This window comes from Podarcis cretensis (genome assembly GCF_951804945.1).
Source record: "Podarcis cretensis genome assembly, chromosome: 4".
Lineage (NCBI taxonomy): Eukaryota > Metazoa > Chordata > Lepidosauria > Squamata > Lacertidae > Podarcis > Podarcis cretensis.
Window position 1 is genome coordinate 81,446,722 of NC_137173.1, and position 19,821 is coordinate 81,466,542.

Consider the following 19,821-nt stretch of genomic DNA (forward strand, 5'->3'; position numbering starts at 1 on the left):
CACAAATGGGGAGCCACTGCAGAAAAGGCCCGTTCTTGTGTTGTGACCCTCTGTACCTCTCGTAGAAGTGAGGTCCTCTCGTAGAAGTGAGGTCCACACAAAGAAGGGCCTCAGAGGGTGATCTGTTGGCCTTGCTACTGACCCCAGGCTCTGCTATTGATTTATGACTGCTTTTCAGCTGCAAAGATGCCTGCTAGATTCAGAACTCAGCCATTTAGGTGAAAACCCTTTACACTTATGTGAAATACTAATCCCACCCACCACACACACACCCCTCCTTGCTTCTCTCCCCAGCACCCTTACCTTGAGCTCCTCATCTCAGATAATTATGCTGCAGATGAATCATTTTTTAATGTTTGGTTTAATACACACAGATTCTTTAAACAATAAAAAAAAAATCAGCAAAACATCATCACGATCTGGAAATCTCTTTTTTAACATAGAAAATGGTTTCCTTAATGGCACAGGGGGAGAACACGACAGCAAGCTTGACAACATAATTAGAAGATTGTTATGGGGAAAGGGAAAAGCATTCTTTATACAGCTCTTACTACTTTCAATAAGATTATTCTCCCTGAATAGCTAATCAGCTTTTCTAGCTTCCCAAATCCATGCGCTTTAAGCTGCTCTCACAGTTCTTCTTAGTTACTAAATGGCTAACAGTGACACCTCCAAAAGGGAAATTTAAAGTGTTAACCAAATGTGAGCAAACAGCATGATGGAGACTGCAGATAAAAGAGATTTTTGGCAGATTAGCAGCAATTTAAGAAGATCACACTGTTACACCTAGGTTGACAAGAGCTGACAGGGTTTGCTGATCTCTGCTCCTATCTCCAATTTGAGTGTCATGTTTCAACAGAAATGAGAGGAATACCAAAAAAATAAAAAAATAAAATAAAACGGGGTGGGGGAGCAGGGATCTTTTCAGAACAGAACACTGGCTTCACAGCAAGTGTTTATGGCAGCTGAAACAAAAAGGAGCTAAAGAAGGAGATGAAAGGATTAAAACAAAATGTGTTTGTCATTATGTGCCCAGTTTATTCTCCTAGTGCAACGGGTCCTTATTTTGCATTGGACAGGCCCTTCCACTCCACCCCCTCTTTTTACTTAGCCTGGCAAAAGATAATTAAAAATGAGACACAATGGAAAGGGTGGGGAAAGACAGGTAAGACTTAGCACACACGGATTCTGCATTATGAACATTGCAGCAATTACTACATGGAGCAAGGCAGGGATGCTACTTCAACTCTACATGAGGCATGACCAAATACTGTTGTTGAATCACCCTGAGTAGCCACAAAGTACTTGGGTGCCCTCTTAAATTTTAATCCTTCAGAGATGGAGGCAGAAAATCCCACAAGTTCCTTTACGTGGGGAAAATTAATAATACATGAATTAACTCACAATTCGCTGTTCTTTTGTGACACCCAGATCAGTTGCCCAAAGCAGCCACCTCTCTCTACCTCAGCCTTTTTCAATCTTGGGTTCCCAGATGTTCCTGGACTGCAAGTCCCATCATCCATAGTCAGCAGGGGCAGCAGTCAGGGATGATGGGATTGGTAGTCCAACATCTGGGAATTCAAGTTTGAGAAAGCTGCTCTATCCAATGGTAACTTGAAAGTAATGTTCCTAGACAGGGATGGAAGGACTTGTCTATTTCAGTTCTCTTAGTTTCTTGTTTTTCCAGTCTTAAATTCAATTAATCACATTTTGCATCAATTCATTGTGTTTCTTTTAAAGAAAAATCCTTGCAAAAATTCAGCAGCATTGTAGTGCAAATTTCTCATAATAAACACATGTTTACATACAATTTTGTACACATTTTTGCAAACAACCCCCCCCGATAAATAATGTATTTGTGCATGTTATCCTAATGCACACTTTCACCTAAAATATGCATTTTTGTAAGCATTGATTAGCGTAGTTAGAGAAATGCACCACAAAATTTGGATGAGTGTGAATTTCAAAAGATAGTTGTGTCTTGGTCTGCATATGGTTTTGGAAAGTGCAAATCTGATAGATTCTGCCTGAAATCTGTACCAAATTGAAATTTTCCTCCATCCCTACTCTTGGATGAATTCAAGATTAAATTGCAAAAAGTACCTTATGTTTCAAAAAATGATTTTATCCCTTATTTCTTTAATACCCTAGTAGTGATCTCAACTCAAACACCGATGTCACAAGGGATTTAGGAGTTCAGCATGCATCCTTAGTACATAAACCAATTTCACTGAATCATTAAAACACAAAATCATAAGAGATTGAAGGGACCACAAAGCTCACCTAGTTCAAATCCCTGGAATGCAGGAGTCTTTTGCCCACTGTGGGACTCGAAACTAGAGCCCTGAGATTAAAAGTCTCATACTCTACTTACTAGTATGAGCATGGCCAATAGTCAGGGATAGTGGCAGGTGTGCCAACCTGAATAAAATATTGGGGGGGGGGTATCAGGTAAGCCCTACCCCGTATACTTGATCACAAGACGTGACACACCCACCAACCATTTTAATGGCAAGTGCCATCAACTTTGGGCCCCGGCCCCCTCAAATATTCTACTGGGGAGGCCCAAAGGGACCTTAGCCCCTAGGAGTTGGCTCTTGTGGTGATAACTGTGGCCCAACAACACCTGGAAGTGTGGAACAGTTTATTTATATACAATTTTTTGGCCGACAGGCCCCAAAGTGGTGAAAGCACCTCATCGGCTGCCCTTGTTCTAGAGGAATGGTCTGAACCTATGGTTTGGAGCACCAGGATGGAGGCTGCACCCTCCATTTTCTAAATGGTACCTCCTTGTACTAATAAAAGAGATTGTGTCATCCATTTCATTTCTGCAGGTCATGGCAGAATAGCTTCCCCTTGCATCCAAGTATCTGCTTATTCACAACAAATGTTGTAGCCATGTGAAATAATTTTAAACCTTGTTAACAGCACCAACAAGACCCTGACAGCATAAAAATTATCTGTACCGTGTGTAAGCATCCCATATGTCTTTCCAGTGCCTGTTGATTATATTCCTCTTTCAACAAACCTTTTAAGCTGAAATCTTTCCCAGTCTGCATCTGCACTGGATTTTTTAAAAAAGATGTGTTTATTGCTTTATCACTTCTTGTTTGCCACCCTCGGCTCCTTTGGAAGGAAGGGTGGCATATAAATTAAATAATAAATGAAGTAAACATGTTTTAACTCTTTCAGTTTACTTTCCACATGCTTGCGATTTCATAGGTTCTTCTATGAGTACATTGCTAATGTCATGTAAAACAGGCACTTCTTTGGTGAGACAGCCAATACCTAGATAGAAGACAGGTTGAGAGGTCAGATCAAGAGCTTCTACGTTCCTATACAGCTCAGAAATCTCAGGTATAGACTCCAGCCCAGTCATCAGATGCAGAGCCAAACCCTTCTGCAACCGAAAAGTCTCTGCAAAAGGGTTTGCCGCTATTTTCCCTTTTCATTCTTTTAGCATCTCAGTAAATCCAGCAGAGACATTACTGTTCCTCATGATGCGAGCATACAATGTGAAATGTAGTCATGCAGTTTAAATGGGGAATTAATCAGCATTCAGAGCTCTAGGAGATTGACAGGGAGCTGGCTCTGTCAGTCATCTGCAGCAGGACTCTAAGGCCTAATTTTCCTAAGTGAAAATGTGCTTTCAAAATTGCAATGCAATTTTCAAAAATGGGAGCTGAATATTTAAATACTCATTCTTTTCAACATGACTGTTTGCTGTCCAGCTGCTGCTTATGTCTATGTCTGTGTCTATTGGGATATGGGATTTAAAAAATAATAATAGTAAGGGGGGGGGGGGGAGAATGCATTCTGCATTGCAGTTTACACCAGTGACCCCAAGGCAATGCCCAAGTCAATTGCAGTTTCAAGCTTTCCAAGTCTTAAGATGATATTGCAAGGTTTTAATAAAATAAAATAAAATAAAATGGGTGTTTCTTTATGCCGCTCCTTTGCTTTCTCCCATATAAATGAATAGCTATCATTTATTACTATGGGGGAGGGGGATAAGGAATGCAATGAGGCTAACCTATTCTCCATTCCTGTTTTTGGGTGGCCCAACACTCACAGGGATCTTGCAGCGGGGTATGCCAAATGTTTCTTTCAGCAGAACACTGCACTCCTCAAGAGCTCCCTACAATACAGAGGCCCTCCTGCCACACTCCTCTGTCCATCATAATGACAGCTCTAATATAATAATGGACAATGCATGTAAAAAAGGGAGGGCACTGTATGGCGTGTAATATAATAAGGAATGTGACACAGTGGAAACAAAGACATGCACAGAACATTACATGATCAGACACTTCCTTCCTATTCTTGCTGCAGTTGGAGTTTACCCCAGCTGCCTCACCAGGCTAGTTGCAGCAACTTCCTCTACAAGTTGCTGTGACAGAGATATGTCTATTATTCATCGCCAACTGGCATTTTACCAAGTGTCCAAGGTACGTCTCAAGTTTTGCCAACTTGAAAAAGCCATCAGGGACCTCTCGAAGCGTTTCGACTGTTTCATTTCTATAAACGAACCATTTCCAGGACACGCACAGAATAGATAGAAATCGCATCTACATAAGATTACAAGTTGAAGGTGCCTATTTCGTTCTGCAAAACAGCCTCCAATTTACTATAAGAAGGGTTATCAAAATCCTGATTTTTAGAAGGCACTTATAATATAGTTTCCGTAGTTCTCACTGGCATGGTCAGTCTGTGTCTGGGCTGTACAACTTCAGACAGTAGGCAGAGAATTCACATAACTGAATGCCCCTCATTAAAACAACAACAACCCCAGAAGTCCAAGAGAATGGTTCAAGCTATGAAATACTTGTTTTCTGTGTGGAGAGAATTGTGCAGAATAGCAGAAGACTCGTCAGCTATGTGAGCACCATGCACTCTGAACTGGTGAACACAGATTTACCAACTCAGAAGACTTTCTTTTACTTATAAAGTTTCAATATATTAATATATTTCAGGGACACTGCACGGTGTCCAACTAAACAGCGTGGCTAGTGCAAGAAATTTTAACTGCACAATGGTATGTCCCAACCATTTCTTCTCCTTGTGTGCTCCCTCCCAGGTGCCCTCTGTAAGTTTACTCTGGAGGGTTGGGGGAAGCCCTGGAGCAGATTTAGGGGTCGCACAGGGAGAGAGCAAGGAAGTTCCATTGCACAGCTGAGACTGCTTGAAGTAGCAGAACTGTTTAGGCAGATACCACTCTCTACGGCTGCAATCCTATATCCACTTGCCCGGGAGAACTGAAATCAGTGGCACTTGCTTCTGGGTAAAGACATACAGGATTGCATGGTAAGTCCCACAATTTATTCAACTATCTCTAGAAAGGTCAGGGTGCATAAGGTCTTCTCGGTGCCTCCATTCATCTTAGCTGCAAATAGGCCCTTTATACATTGGGGAAATCCCATTATTGCATTGCATGTAATATGTCATTTTAAAAAGTGTGCCTTTCCTTGGCTTAATAGATGGTTATTTGTTTCATGGTTTCATTGTATTCCATCCAGTTTCATCAACAGCAACTAAAGAGTCATAATAAGTACAGAAATATGGTGACAGATTCTTAGCCAGATTCTTAGCCAAGCGAAGACAGTGCTCAGAATAAATGTATTAACTAGGCACATGCACTTTAATTTGTATTGTATTATTTTTTTAAAAAAATAATCCATTTATGAATTGCATTAGTGAATCTTGTAATAAAAATATTTTAATGAACTCATGGCATCATATGACCCTGTAAAATTATGTCAGCCCAATACCTGAAGAGGTGTTATTAGTCATTGTTCTTATTAGTGTAATTATAATGCTGATTTAAAGGAGCTGAAAATTGGGGCATAAAGGTTGTTATAAGAGATAGGTAGAGTGAGTATGTGTATACTTTGCTAATATCCTTCTCTTGATGTGGCATAATGAGTTCCTAGGCAGAACTGTAGCACATTGCAGGGTAAAGGTTGCATGAATTAAGCATGCAGAATTCAGTTCTAGGTTCTCCCAGTATGTTTGTAAATGCACGAGACATACACATCTGGGAAGGTGGATAATCTACATGAGGCCTGACATTTGCATCATGGTTACCAGCGAGTAAATTACATCTTCTGTATTTCCCTGGAATAAATAACTTGTAACAGTACAATTATCAATGCGATATCTTACAATACTTCACTGTTTAGATGAGGTCTCATGTTACACCAACACTCTGATAGGCTTAGGTTTATGGTTCCCAGTTCCCACAACAGGGTACAACCCCACATCTTGGCACCAGAGCAGGGCCAGAGACCCCATTTCAACCACAGTGCTGGCCTATCACCAGCCATTATACAGCATCTTAGCAGCGTTTTCAATTTACAACAGCCACAATGGTCAATATATTATGGGGTTTTCATATCATTTCCATTTCCAAATCATATGACTAGCAGGACCTATAACTTGCAGAAAACAATCAACCTCAACACTAGGTTCATTGAGTGGAGTTAGGAGCATCAGAACAAAAGGTACCTGTTCTTCCTCCGTAAAAGGAGATGGTCCAATCTTGTGCCCTACTGATGTCCGTTCCCAAGCTGCCTCTAAGGCTTCTCCTGGACCATTTTCAAGTCTGAGGAACTTGGGTAAATCAGCACCAGTTGGTCAATGGCATCAATTACTTTATACCTGTTATAGTATAAAGTAACAGGCATGTTTTCAACCGGGATTTTGAATTTCATTCCAGGCTAATTCCCTGGCTTTCTCCTTGCCTTTGGGCCTACCTTCCCTTGAGGTCTCTTGGTACTTCACCTCTCATATTTTCAACCCATGTCTGGGCACTCTAAGGCCATTCTAAGGCTGCAGCTGCATCCACTCATGCTTCCTCACTATCCCTGATTGACTCTCTTGGTCACACTTTGAATCAGCGTAAGAGGAAGAAGCAGTACTTCCTAGTGGCATTATATCTGGGCGATGCTGCCCTTAGCTTCCCGTGCTGGCACAGCTGAGGTGTCACTTAAAGTGCAGCAGCCCAACAGACCCCTACACTATAGAATACTGGAAATGCAAAGGTTATTTCAGATGATGCACTACTCCCTGGAAGCATGGACATAACGGTCATATTTGCCAACCACAGCTACTAAGTGGCGTCCGGAAAAATTGATACTCCATTCACAGGGCAGTTTATTCCATTTTCCCCAACATTTCCCCAACTGTTACTTTCTGCATTATACGTAGTTGCACTTTCACAAGACTTAAAAGCCACTTCCACGGTAGAATATACTGCAGGTTTAGTGCTCATTTCTGTGTTATTTGCAAATGGATTTTTTTCTGGAAGCAAAATGTTAGGGAAACATCAGGGAAATGAAATAAACTGGTGTGAGAATGCAGTATAAATTAAAAGTATTATTGACAGTTTATCGAACAGGCTTATGACAGACTTTAAGCCCACAAAGGGGCTGTTATGGAAGGCACTAAATGCAATTGCTGGATCATAAGCTATGATCTTTGTTTAAAAAAGCAGATAAAATGCAATTATATAATTTTTATATGCTTCCCTTGCAGGCTGGTGAGTTTCCTATTGCTAACTGGTCGTGTGAAGTGGTGGAACTACTGTGGAAAGACGACTTCTTTGGTACAAAAGATTATGAAATGAATCGCACACTCACTGGCCAGGTAAGTAGGTCTGTTGTTTGTAGGAAAAGAAGAGTGTCACCACCACCCCAGAAAATAAATGCAATTGGGCTTTCAGATCAGATGTGTTCTGTAGCATGCCAAGGTTTGTCCTGCAAAGTCATTAAATTAGCCTGTAGATACAACTTACATAAATGTGTAAGCAAGCAGAGGTTGCCACACCAATAAATAAGCAGTGGCGTAGCTAGGTGCTCCGGCATCCGGAGCGGCACATATGCCGTGCCCCTGGGGGCGGGACGATCTGCCCATGGGTGGGGCCAATCCACCCAAGGGGCAGGGCGATCCACCCATGGGGCCGATTGGAGCAGCTGCGCAATCCTCTCTGGGGGTCGATCTCGGCGCATGGGGGGGCACCAAATGTCACCCCCCTTCAGGCTGAAGAGGGATGACATTCCACCCCCCCCCATGTCTCCCAAGCCTACAGCGAGCTGGGGGAAGGGGGAGAGCCGCAGCAGCTGCTTTACCGCTCACCGGGCTTGGGGGAGTCGCGGGTGGGGCGACCGTGCCGAATGTCAGCCCCCTTCAGGATGACACCTGGTGTGGACCGCACCCCCGTTGCTACGCCCCTGTAAATAAGGTGTAAAGGTTAGTTGTAAAAAGTGCTAAGAACAAAATGGATCAGGCCAAAGACCCACCTAGTTTAAGTTCTCACAGTAGCCAATCAGATGCTTGTGGGACCAGGGGTGCCAACTTAAATAAAATATGGAGGGGCCTAGGTAAGCCCTGCCCCACATAAGCAATTATATAACACAGTGCACGCACACCATTTGAAGGGGGCATCCCCTTCAAATATTTTAGTAGGGTGCGCAAAGACCCCTCAACCCCTAGGAGTTGGCTCCCATGTGTAGGACGCTGAGAATAATAATAATAATAATAATAATAATAATAATAATAATAATTAATAATAATAATAATAATAATAATAATAATAATAATTTATTTATACCCCGCCCATCTGGCTGGGTTTCCCCAGCCACTCTGGGCAGCTTCCAACAAAACACTAAAATACAATAACCTATTAAACATTAAAAGGTTTCCTAAACAAGGCTGCCTTCAGATGTCTTCTAAAAGTTTGGTAGTTATTTTTCTCTTTGACATCTGGTGGGAGGGCGTACCACAGGGCGGGCGCCACTACCGAGAAGTTCCTCTGCCTGGTTCCCTGTAACTTGACTTTTCACAGCGAGGGAACCGCCAGAAGGCCCTCGGCACTGGACCTCAGTGTCCGGGCAGAACGATGGAGGTGGAGACGCTCATTCAGGTATACTGGGCCAAGGCCGTTTAGGGCTTTAAAGGTCAGCACCAACGTACTAGGAGCCAGTGTAGGTCTTTCAGGACCAGTGCTATGTTGTCTCGGTGGCCGCTCCCAGTCACCAGTCCAGCTGCCGCATTCTGGATTAGTTGTAGCTTCTGGGTCACCTTCAAAGGTAGCAGGATTTGAGTGCAACAGTATTTTCCCTAACTCTGATTCCCAGCATCTGGTCGAGGGGAGACAGTTGCTCCTGCCACAACATTTAGCTGTTGTCTCTATCCCGCAATGTTCAGCTCAGTATCACAACTTTCTGTGACCTACGAGGTAATGAAATTTGTTGCTTGTATATACCTTGGAAGTAGCAATCAATCGAAAGAAGGGCAAAATGACAGAATCACTCTGATAGACCAGGCCCAAAGGAGCCCAAGTGGCTTATGCAATTAAATACAGAGAAATGCAAGATAATGAGATAAGGGACACATAATAAGGAAAGGATTTCTTTCCTAAACACTCACATGGTTCCAAAACACCAAGCAAAAAAAAAAAAAAAAAGGAGAAAAAAAGACCTGACAGTAGAGATCAAAAGGAAATTGCACATGGCTACAGAAATAAAGTAAATGGCAGCACTGACTCACAGAGAGAAAGGCTATGATAGCAGCCACAGTTATTCTTGCCAAATATGAGTGATTTATGAATGGGACCACTTTTTAGTACTGAGGAGCTGAGCACACCTTATTATGAAGAAGGGCAATAGGGAAAAAATGGGGGTGGGGGAGAGAGACTGGGAACTTAATTATTCATAAATGTCAGAGAACAGAAGGGAATGGTCTGTAGTCTTTTGAAAATAGAAGAATGAGAGCCATCCCCTCAAGGAGGAATTCAAAATTCTGAAGCCAACAGAGAGGACAGATGTTTCAAAGGCAAGCTTGCAGTGCTGCAAGACACTGAGAGCCAACCTACATGGGTGATGCAGGGAAGTTCACAATTGGCTCTCCTGAGGTTCTTCACTTTGAAACAGATTGGTAATCGGGTTGCCTATTGAGGGTTTTTGGTGAGCCAACATGACAGTGATGTGGGATTGAGGGCTGGAGTGATCGTTCTGTGGTATTATGGCAGTAGACAGAGCTCCAGTGCAACTTTTCAATAAATGTGTTTTAAACAAACAAAGAACTGTAGGATGAAGCTCCTCAACCTTCAACACAAACTACTCTGATCAAATGTGGAGTCCCCTAAACTTATTTTTTAAATAAATAAATAAATAAATAAATAAATAGGGGAAATTCAACCATAGATTATCTGGATGGTATGTGCTCTGGCCCAGACAACTTAAATACCACAAATTTTACTGGACTGTTAAGCAGTGCTGTTTTTCTAGAAAAAGAGGTGCCAAAGCTCAAAACGATCTTCTCCCTTTTTCTCGTAGAATCACAATGGTGCCTACCTGAGAGGTGCTGGAGCTGGGGAAAAACCCCCTGCTGTTAAGTTGGGATGGAAAAATCTGCCATTCTGTGTACTCTCAGTTTCTCTCCCCACCCCCCAATCTAAAATTCAATTTGCTACATCTCTGCAATGGTTTGTGATTTGTTTTTGTCTTGCAAAAACTCAACAGCATTTTTCTGTGAATTATTTCTAATAGACACTTTAAAAAAAATCAAGAGGCAAACTCATAAAACTACTCTGAATTATATAGTGCTTATAATATAGATTTCCTGTGAGAGGCAACCACAACTGATTTGCATCAGCATAATTTTTATTCTCCCATAACAACATAAACTCTTAGCACATGCCTGGAAGTTGCCCATATCTCCTGCTACAATCAGTAAAATTACTCCATCTTGACCAAAAATTATCCTGACTTTGCTTTTGTTCTCTAAATCTGATAAAGTGAGTTAGTTTAACGATTAATCCTCAGCCCCATATTTTACCATGCCATTCTTTGATACCTGGTATAGTTGATGATCTCTATTCCCCTGCGTATAAAGTCCTAGCTGCTGCTAAGAAAGGAGTTCTATAGGCTCTTAACAAACACATTCTTGCATGTCTTTCTGCCTACTATGCAAATACAGATTTCTGTTCCCAGTATAATGCATGTTTGTATTTCAAAAGTGGGTGTAAAGGGATTAGGGGTTGCTTGTGCTTAAGCGCCAAAACCGCTCCAAGCTGAGTAGTTGGCTAAAACTTTCCCTGACCGGACAGCCCTTACTTTATGGCTGCCTTAATCACTGGCAGAATCCGTCAGTGGGCGTTTCCTGAACTTCTTCCAACATAAGAGCTCCTTGACAGAAAGTCTCCGCCTGGATTCTCTGCGCGACAGCTTTCTGCGCAGAGTGGGCGTCCCCAGGGGAGGTCCTGAGCTCTCTCCACTGGTCTCGCTGGAAGCGTCCCTGCGCCTTCCCTCCGACTCCTCCTCCTTCCCTTCTTCCTCAGCGGAAGATCTCCCTCTTTCCCTGCTGGTTCCCTCCCCAGCGTCCGAGAGCCTCTCCACCACCCTGCGCTCCGATGGCAGTTCCCTGACAGTGGGTATATGTATTTTTAATCCCTCTTCCTAATATGTACATTTGTACATATTTTTGGTTGGAGGATTACATCACAACATTCAGAGAAGTGCAGATTCTGGAAGCATATAGCTGCCTTTCAGTTCACAATCTTGTAAGAAAAACTGCTCCTTTTCCATTATGAGGTATCCAAGAGCCCGTATAGAGTCCTTAAGTAGGTTCCCTATTGGAAGGAGAAAATAACAGAGGCCACCCAGAGAATATTGAGAAGCAAGGCAGCTAGTAAGCCTGATATGTATTAACTGTTGCAACAGGGTGCCCCCTTCACACACAGGAGGCAGGATGATGCACAAGCCCTTATAGAGATTTTTGAAGTTGCCTACCCTGTAGCCAGAGACCACCCCTAAAACATCATACATACATCACAGAAAGAAGCGGTCTACAGCAGAAATCCTGTCTACCAGGATAATGGTCACTGACTGCGTTACCTGGACAGCCCGGCCATTCTTTTGTGATGGTAAATACTTTAATTCCTGAATCCAGGTCGCAGGCACACCCTATTCATACACAAAGACACCCTTAAGACAGGTAAGCAAAAGACAATGGAGAGGCTTTCCCATTTCCTTCCTCCTTGCAGAGAAATATTTGAGGTCACTGGGAGAGTCCAAATGACTTCAGGATTGTTCTCCTGTACTATTTTAGACACGTGGTTTATATACTTATGTATGTGTTTGCCTTGTGAATTTATGAAACGCTTATTTTATATTTGGGACCTTAGAATTCTTATAACAACATATTGTTTCAGAGTGTGAGAATTAGGGAGGTTTGTATTAAACTGAAAACTGAGCCAAACGTATCCCCAGTTGTATGCATAGTGCGCTCAAGATTGCATCCAAAGGCCTCATTCCAGCAGGCTGCTGTGTGTGCATATTGTCTGGTTGGAAACCCCAAACACTAGCTTGGGCCGTGCAGCCTTAGTCAGACTCTTGGAAACAGTGCCAATCAGTTCAGAAATGAGAGGGGGGAGGAGTGGAATGCATCGTCCCCACTCCCCAGCCTCCAGCAGATGATTGGCAAACACTATTGCAGATGATCTTATCAGGGTTGCACAGCTTCTGGGCTTTTTGATTCTGCAGAAACATGAGTTCAGCACAAGCCCCACAAATTGGGGCAATACTATTCCTTTAGCTCCCTTTGAATACAGGAGAAGGAAGTGCTATAGCCGTATCTAGCTGAAGTGTGGGAGGGATTATTAGAGTGACAAGAATTGAAAATGATTTTTAAATACAGTTTGCACATTAATAAATCACATCCATTTTTCATTTATCACCACGTCAGCTTTGTGATGTGCAGCTGCAGTGCTTTCAAGTGAGGGATAAGTTAATTTGTAAAAAAAAAAAAAAAAACTTTAAAGTGAAGACAAGCGCACAAGCTGATTTATTATCATTTAAGAGGAGATGAAAGTCCACTTCGCTTTAAGTAGGGCTGTGTATACAACATATATTTAAACCACATTTAAGGCACCTGACTTCCCCCAAAGAGTCCTGGGAACTATAGTTTGTTGAGGGTGCCCAGCACTGTAGCCCTGTAGGGATAAACTACAGTTCCCGGTTGAACGTGCGCACTGCCTTCAGTGAAGCATGGCACTCATGGTGATGCGAGACAACAGAGTGGCAGTTCTGCCTGCAGTGTTACATCTGTGATGACTCATTCATTCATACATGCAGCAAGCTATCACTTTTATTGTGTGGTCATGTACATGTGTGAACCAGCTCTGGACTGCTGGGCACTGTATCCAGGCACGGGGCCAAAGGGGTTTCCTCTGTAGTATATGGATGCCTCGCCACTGAAAAGCAGGATGGCCCCTATAAGCTTGTTATTTGACATGCCACGTCAAAAAAGCCAAGAGTGCCATGTCCTGCATGCACGTGTGAGCACATCCTAGCTCTTGCTTCTTGGTCCTTCAGCTTCAAAAGCTTGTAATCTTATGTTACATCTTGATCTTCAAAAGCTTATCATTGATCACATGATCATCTCTGTCTGTTTCTCATATGCCCACCCCCTTTGTTGTTGTAGTTGTTTGCAAGTTTGGGCATTTTGTAGCATCTGTTCATTTTTCACAGCCAAGGAAGAACCATATGTTTCATATCTGGTTTTTAAGCATGTTTTGATACAACAGGTGGCAAATCTTTAAAAACTATTATTAACTGTTATTACTTTGCCATCTTCATTTAGCACTTGGGTGCCGGGCCGGTTCCGCTCCCCAGACAGAAAATCAAAGCACACATTGGAGGAAAAATAAATTAATGCTTTTCATCCCAACTTTGCAACCAGCCAGACAGCTTGCAATAAGCTCTTTAAGGAGAATAGGAACTTATTTCAACTTCCCTATTACTTACACCCTTCTTTCTCACAAAACCTGCCCAGTTTAGAAGGTACCATATATATATGGCACTAATCCAAGTTAGGTAGGATTAAATAAAATGCACTAAAAGCATTGAAAGGTATCTTATTCTGTTGGTTTCAAAGGGATATAAAAGTACAATCAGAAGCATGAGTTCCATAGGGCTTATTTCCTATTTATATTTAATTCTCTGGTGGGTAGGCATAGGATTTCAGTTGTATGGTGCAGTTCTGTGCATGTCCGTGCAGAAGTATGCCCCACTGAGCTCAACAGGACTTACTTTCAGGATTGTCATGAATAACTTTTAACGGGATTAGGTATGTTCATGGAGAAGTGAAGAATGTTGAGACATGTATTTCTACTATAGGGAAAAACAAAGTGCGTATGTGGATAGGGTAGCACAGGGGTCAGCAAACTTTTTCAGCAGGGGGTCGGTCCACGTTCCCTCAGACCTTGTGGGGGGCTGGACTATATTTTTTTTTTGGGGGGGGAATGTGAAGGAATTCCTATGCCCTACAGATAACCCAGAGAAGCATTTTAAATAAAAGGACACATTCTACTCATGTAAAAACTTGCTGATTCCTGGATTTAGAAGGCAATTGGGCTGGATCTGGCCCCCAGGCCTTAGTTTGCCTACCCATGGGGTAGCACCACCACACTAAAGGTTTGCCTGCATAATGGTATCAATGAGGACAAGTGAAGCCAAAGTGGGAAGGGAGGAAGCATGAAACATATATATATATATATATATATATATATATATATATATATATATGAATGAAAGAAGACACTTTTAAACACTGCATAATATGCTCTCAAAAATAAATAAATCTGAATAGTTTCCAAGTCAGCCCGACTTGAAATAGAAATGCTGGTACCAAAGTTTAAATGGTTTATTCTTGTGAAAGGTCTGCAAATTTGTCTACAAGCTGAGCCCAACGTGCTTTTAATGCAGTAAGTGTGTGTGTGTGTGGGGGGTGATTTTTAAAGCACAATGTGTGACAAAGACTTTCACGCTGGCAGTTGACCTTGATAAATTGCTACCAGCACCTAGTTAGATAAGGATTCCATGTTAAAATAAACAAGATTGCACTGGACTGATTGGAACTCTAAGCATTTTGTAGTATTCTTGTTTATCAAATGGGCAGAGCAAACCTAAGTGAGTGAGGAAACAATAATTTCCTGTTGTTGTTGTTGTTGTTGTTGTTGTTGTTGTTGTTGTTGTTGTTACTTCCCAACGTCAGAATAAAAGGAGGCAGAATTGAGCTTGTTGGGTCCTGATATATTCGTGGATGGCTGTTTCTAAATGATAGTTGCAGTGATCGTGGAGGTGGAGTTAGAAGGATGAGGCAAGGATACAGGGAGAGGATGTATGAGCAACAGATCAGATGCCCATAGGGCAGAACAGACTCCAGGGAATAAACAAAGACAATAACTGTGCATTACTCACCACCACTGTGTTTGTGTGTGCAGTCAATGATGGGAGAAATTCCTGATGAAGTCTGGCACTCCCCCATATTGCTTTACCAGCTCCATCTGGTACATAGGCTGAGACCCTATCTGCCTGCAGACTGTCTCGCCAGAGTGGTACATGCTCTGGTTATCTCCCGCTTGGACTACTGCAATGCGCTCTACGTGGGGCTACCTTTGAAGGTGACCCAGAAACTACAACTAATCCAGAATGCAGCAGCTAGACTGGTGACTGGGAGCGGCCTCCGAGACCATATAACACCGGTCTTGAAAGACCTACATTGGCTCCCAGTACGTTTCCGAGCACAATTCAAAGTGCTGGTGCTGACCTTTAAAGCTCTAAACGGCCTTGGTCCAGTATATCTGAAGGAGCGTCTCCTCCCCCATCGTTCTGCCCGGACACTGAGGTCCAGCACCGAGGGCCTTCTGGCGGTTCCCTCACTGCGAGAGGCCAAGTTACAGGGAACCAGGCAGAGGGCCTTCTCGGTAGTGGCGCCCGCCCTGTGGAACGCCCTCCCATCAGATGTCAAAGCGATAAACATCTACCTGACATTCAGAAGACATCTGAAGGCAGCCCTGTTCAGGGAAGTTTTTAATATGTGACATTTTAGTGTATCTTTCATCTTTGTTGGAAGCCGCCCAGAGTGGCTGGGAAAACCCAGCCAGATGGGTGGGGTACAAATAATAAATTATTATTATTATTATTATTTATCAAGGAGTGGCTGGTGGCTGGCTATCAAAAGAGAAAAAGGCTCTATTCATATATCCAGTTATGTGGATAGATCTACCTCCCTCATATAAATGAATAGGGAAGCCCAGTGTGTGTGTGCTGCTAGTTTGGTCATGCTCACTTTGCGTAGGCAGTTCTTTCCAAGAAATGTTCTTCTGGAACACCAGCCTTATTTACTTTGCGAAATAAACATATTTGAATGCGTTTCCTTTGTGGGAATATTTCCCACTTCTGATGCGCATACACCTTTTGGTACCATCAGCAGTTAGGTTTCAGCATAAAACTGTTATCCTTAATTTGAATTCTACTGTCTGTCATTTGCTCATTTAAAGGGAGTGTTGATTGACATGTGGATATGGAAAAAACATATTTGGAGATGGAACAACTATAGCAGAATACCCATGACAGAAGAAACATTATTCTTAAGAAGACAGCACTTACAGAACAATGTCAAAGAAGTGAGAGGCATAAAACTAAACAGTATTCTAAAACTGTATCAGTGTTGGAGGGGAAAAAAAAGAGATCAAACTTTGTCTGAAGCATGAAACTTTAAAAGGAAATCAAGCTCAGAATTCAAAAATACTGTTTTAAAGAGGAATGCCAAATGATCTGGAAGGAAAGAAAAAGGTTCCATGAAATAGTTGCATTTGGAAAAGCTTAACAGTGTTATCACTCTGATCTGAAACACGTTTATCTGGAATGAAGTCCTGTTTATTTCTATCAAGGGATAAGCTGAATCTATTAGTTTTCAGTAACATCCTGCTCCCCCAGCAGTGCCTCTTCTTTTTAGTCATTTTATAACACATTTCTTTGCTTATTTGTTTAATCACTTTCAACTGTCCTGTGTTCCCACTAACGGCAAAATGTGATCGGCTCTGCTGTGATGTCATCCTACCCACTATGTGATCCCTTTGAGTATGAAAATTACAGTTAATGGCATGAGCTGTGACCTGGAAGTTCCAGGTTAAAATTTCAACTCATTGAGCTTGGTGAACTCATTGGGGGCCTTGGGCAATCTACCTTCTCTCTGTAATAATATAAAGACAGTAATAGTTGTCCGTTTTATAGAGCTACGGTAAGGGTTACTGAGCTAATTAGGAGTTTGTGGCACTTACAGAAAAGTTATAGGCAGGTAGCCGTGTTGGTCTGACGTAGTTGAAACAAAATAAAACATTCCTTCCAATAGCACCTTAGAGACCAACTAAGTTTGTTATTGGTATGAGCTTTCGTGTGCATGCACACTTCTTCAGATACTCTTCAGATACTCTTCTGTTTCAGTGTATCTGAAGAAGTGTGCATACACGAAAGCTCATACTAAGTTGGTCTCTAAGGTGCTACTGGAAGGAATTTATTTTTTTTGTTACAAAAAAGTGTTATACAAATATGCTTCCTATTGTCTTGTTGTCCCATCATTTCCTATCATGGTTTGGCACTGGATAATGAATAGGTGATATACATTCCAACTAGAATAACATTTCTAAGCAAGCAATTCAGATATTCAATTTTAGTACACCTACACTGTAATCCTATACGAGTACATTCTAATTTTATGAAACTCACTCCGTTGTAGGCTGTAATGTAATAAACACTTACGCAAGAGTAAATTTTCGTTGAACTGAATGGGCTTTACTTCTGAGTAGTCATGCATAGGCTTTTTTTCTGTGATAGTGCTCCACAGAAATTTCATTTGCTGTAAAGTCATTTGCTATAATAGCTTAAGAAAAATCAAACCGAGTATAAGACATTTTCTTTCCACTCCTTTGCACTACAAATAGTAATATAAGCTTAATCAATAATTACCAACTGAGGAGTTAGCACATTATAGACAGGTTACTCAAGTGCTCTCAACCATCAAGTCATTTAACAGTTAACTTATGGATTAAGCAGCTCTTTTAGAAGCTGAATATAAAAATCGCCATTTAAGTTGATCTTTTCATCAATATAATCATCTCTAGAGTTGTCTCTATACAGTAGGACTGCTGCTATGCAAAGTCCAAAACAAGATGAAACTGAAAAATTGCATCCATCTGTTAGTACAGCTGTACACATGACCATTAATACTATTTTTTCAATATGGTTGGCTAGTTATTCCCCTGTAAGAAGGACTGTACAACAAGTCAAGTCCTTGCATATAATATCTTTAGAGGGAATAATTTTCCACTTCTTGCCTCACCATTTAAAAATATGTCACATCTATTACAAATACCTGGACAGTAGGTGTACTCTTATGTCTCCCATTGTGCCTCTGGAAGTATTCTTGATTCAGAGCCTGTATCTCCTCCTAATTTACAAGAGCTGAAGCCAATTTAGAGCCTGGAGTTATTGTGCAGTATTGTGTGTTTCTAAGAGCACCAGGGATAGCAGCAAATACAACAGGGAACATGTTAAAGGTAAAGGTAAAGGTAAAGGGACCCTGGCTCATCTCACTTTATTGGCCGAGGGAGCCGGCGTACAGCTTCCGGGTCATGTGGCCAGCATGACTAAGTCACTTCTGGCCAACCAGAGCAGCGCATGGAAACACTGTTTACCTTCCTGCCACAGTGGTACCTATTTATCTACTACACTTTGACGTGCTTTCGAACTGCTAGGTTGGCAGGAGCAGGGATCGAGCAACGGGAGCTCACCCCGTTGCGGGGATTCGAACTGCTGACCTTCTGATCGGCAAGTCCTAGGCTCTGAGGTTTAACCCACAGGGCCACCCACGTCCCTTAGGGAACATGTTAGCAGGGAGTTAAATGTGAGTTAAATTCTCCATGTCATATTTTATTTTATTTTTTAAACGAGCAATGTGAATCAATCCTAAAGCTTGATGGGCTCACACAATGAGGGATCATCACAGGACAGAGCAACACCCCATTGCCCCTTCTACCAAAATAGCATCCTCATGGGCATTCAGCCATCATGCAACACTCTTACAAGGAATGGGAAGCCTACGTTCCCTCCTCTACTTGAGTTTATCCTTCTTTTCCACTTGGTCAAAGAATACAAGACATTCATGTTCCTGACTCTTCAGAGGGAGTGGGTTGGATAAGCAGATCTAGAACATAGGTGCAAACAGACTGTCCATTTCCCAGAAATTCCTTATATACCATAGTGTGAGAAAGCAAGGCTCTACTATGCTATATGAGGGAATCTCTCTCTATGTGGGCATTTATTGATTTATGCCAAGTGTTCTTGCACCCCAAAGTGTCTTTTGGGTACATGTGGCACTTTCTATAGCAGGAGAGCAGCTGATCCAAATGTACAGGGTGTTGTTTTTTTGTTTTTTGCATTGATATTTTCTTCCCCAGGCAACCATCACTGTGGAAAGCTCCATATATTTTCTGTTGCATCAACTCTTGCCACAGCAAACTGCTCCGTGGAATTTCTGCTTCAAATATTTTGTAGCCAAAGTTGCTAAAAGTGTCTGTGGAGTGTGTGATTTCTGACTGCAAGTTGGAAAATAGCCTTGTTAATGCTATAATCTGCTATAACACTAAAATTGCTTTAAATCATGGGGCTAGGCTGCTGGCCAAGGATTCTTTTGTTAGGTAGATTGCTGGTGAATAGCTCAAAATGGTCAGCTGATAGGAGCTAATGGCCAGGAGATGGTCTCCTGAATACATGGAGATCCCTCTGCCTTCAGTATTTTGAATGGGAAAGGCCTTAGAGCATGGGTAGGGAAATGTTTGGTTTGGCCTAATAGGGTGAAGTCACTTAGTAGAAGAACTAGTAGGAGAAAATTGAAAACATGTTCCATTGGCAAGCTGAATAATATTTCCAGGCATTTGTCACCTTGCACATAGGCTACATCTTTCAAGCTACGAATTCC

At 42.0% G+C, this 19,821-nt stretch overlaps 1 long non-coding RNA gene across 8 annotated transcripts in view; it reads left to right on the forward strand.

Moving 5' to 3' along the window:
* Positions 1–19,821, forward strand: part of LOC307214346 — a 331,943-nt gene that overhangs the window by 275,027 nt on the left and 37,095 nt on the right. For 7 of the 8 annotated variants that reach the window (XR_013837946.1, XR_013837947.1, XR_013837948.1 and 4 more), the window contains one exon: positions 7,534–7,644. This is a non-coding gene — a long non-coding RNA (uncharacterized lncRNA). Of the gene's footprint in view, positions 1–7,533; positions 7,645–10,334; positions 10,448–19,821 lie in introns of those variants that run through there. The other variant, XR_013837953.1, reaches the window with a different exon arrangement.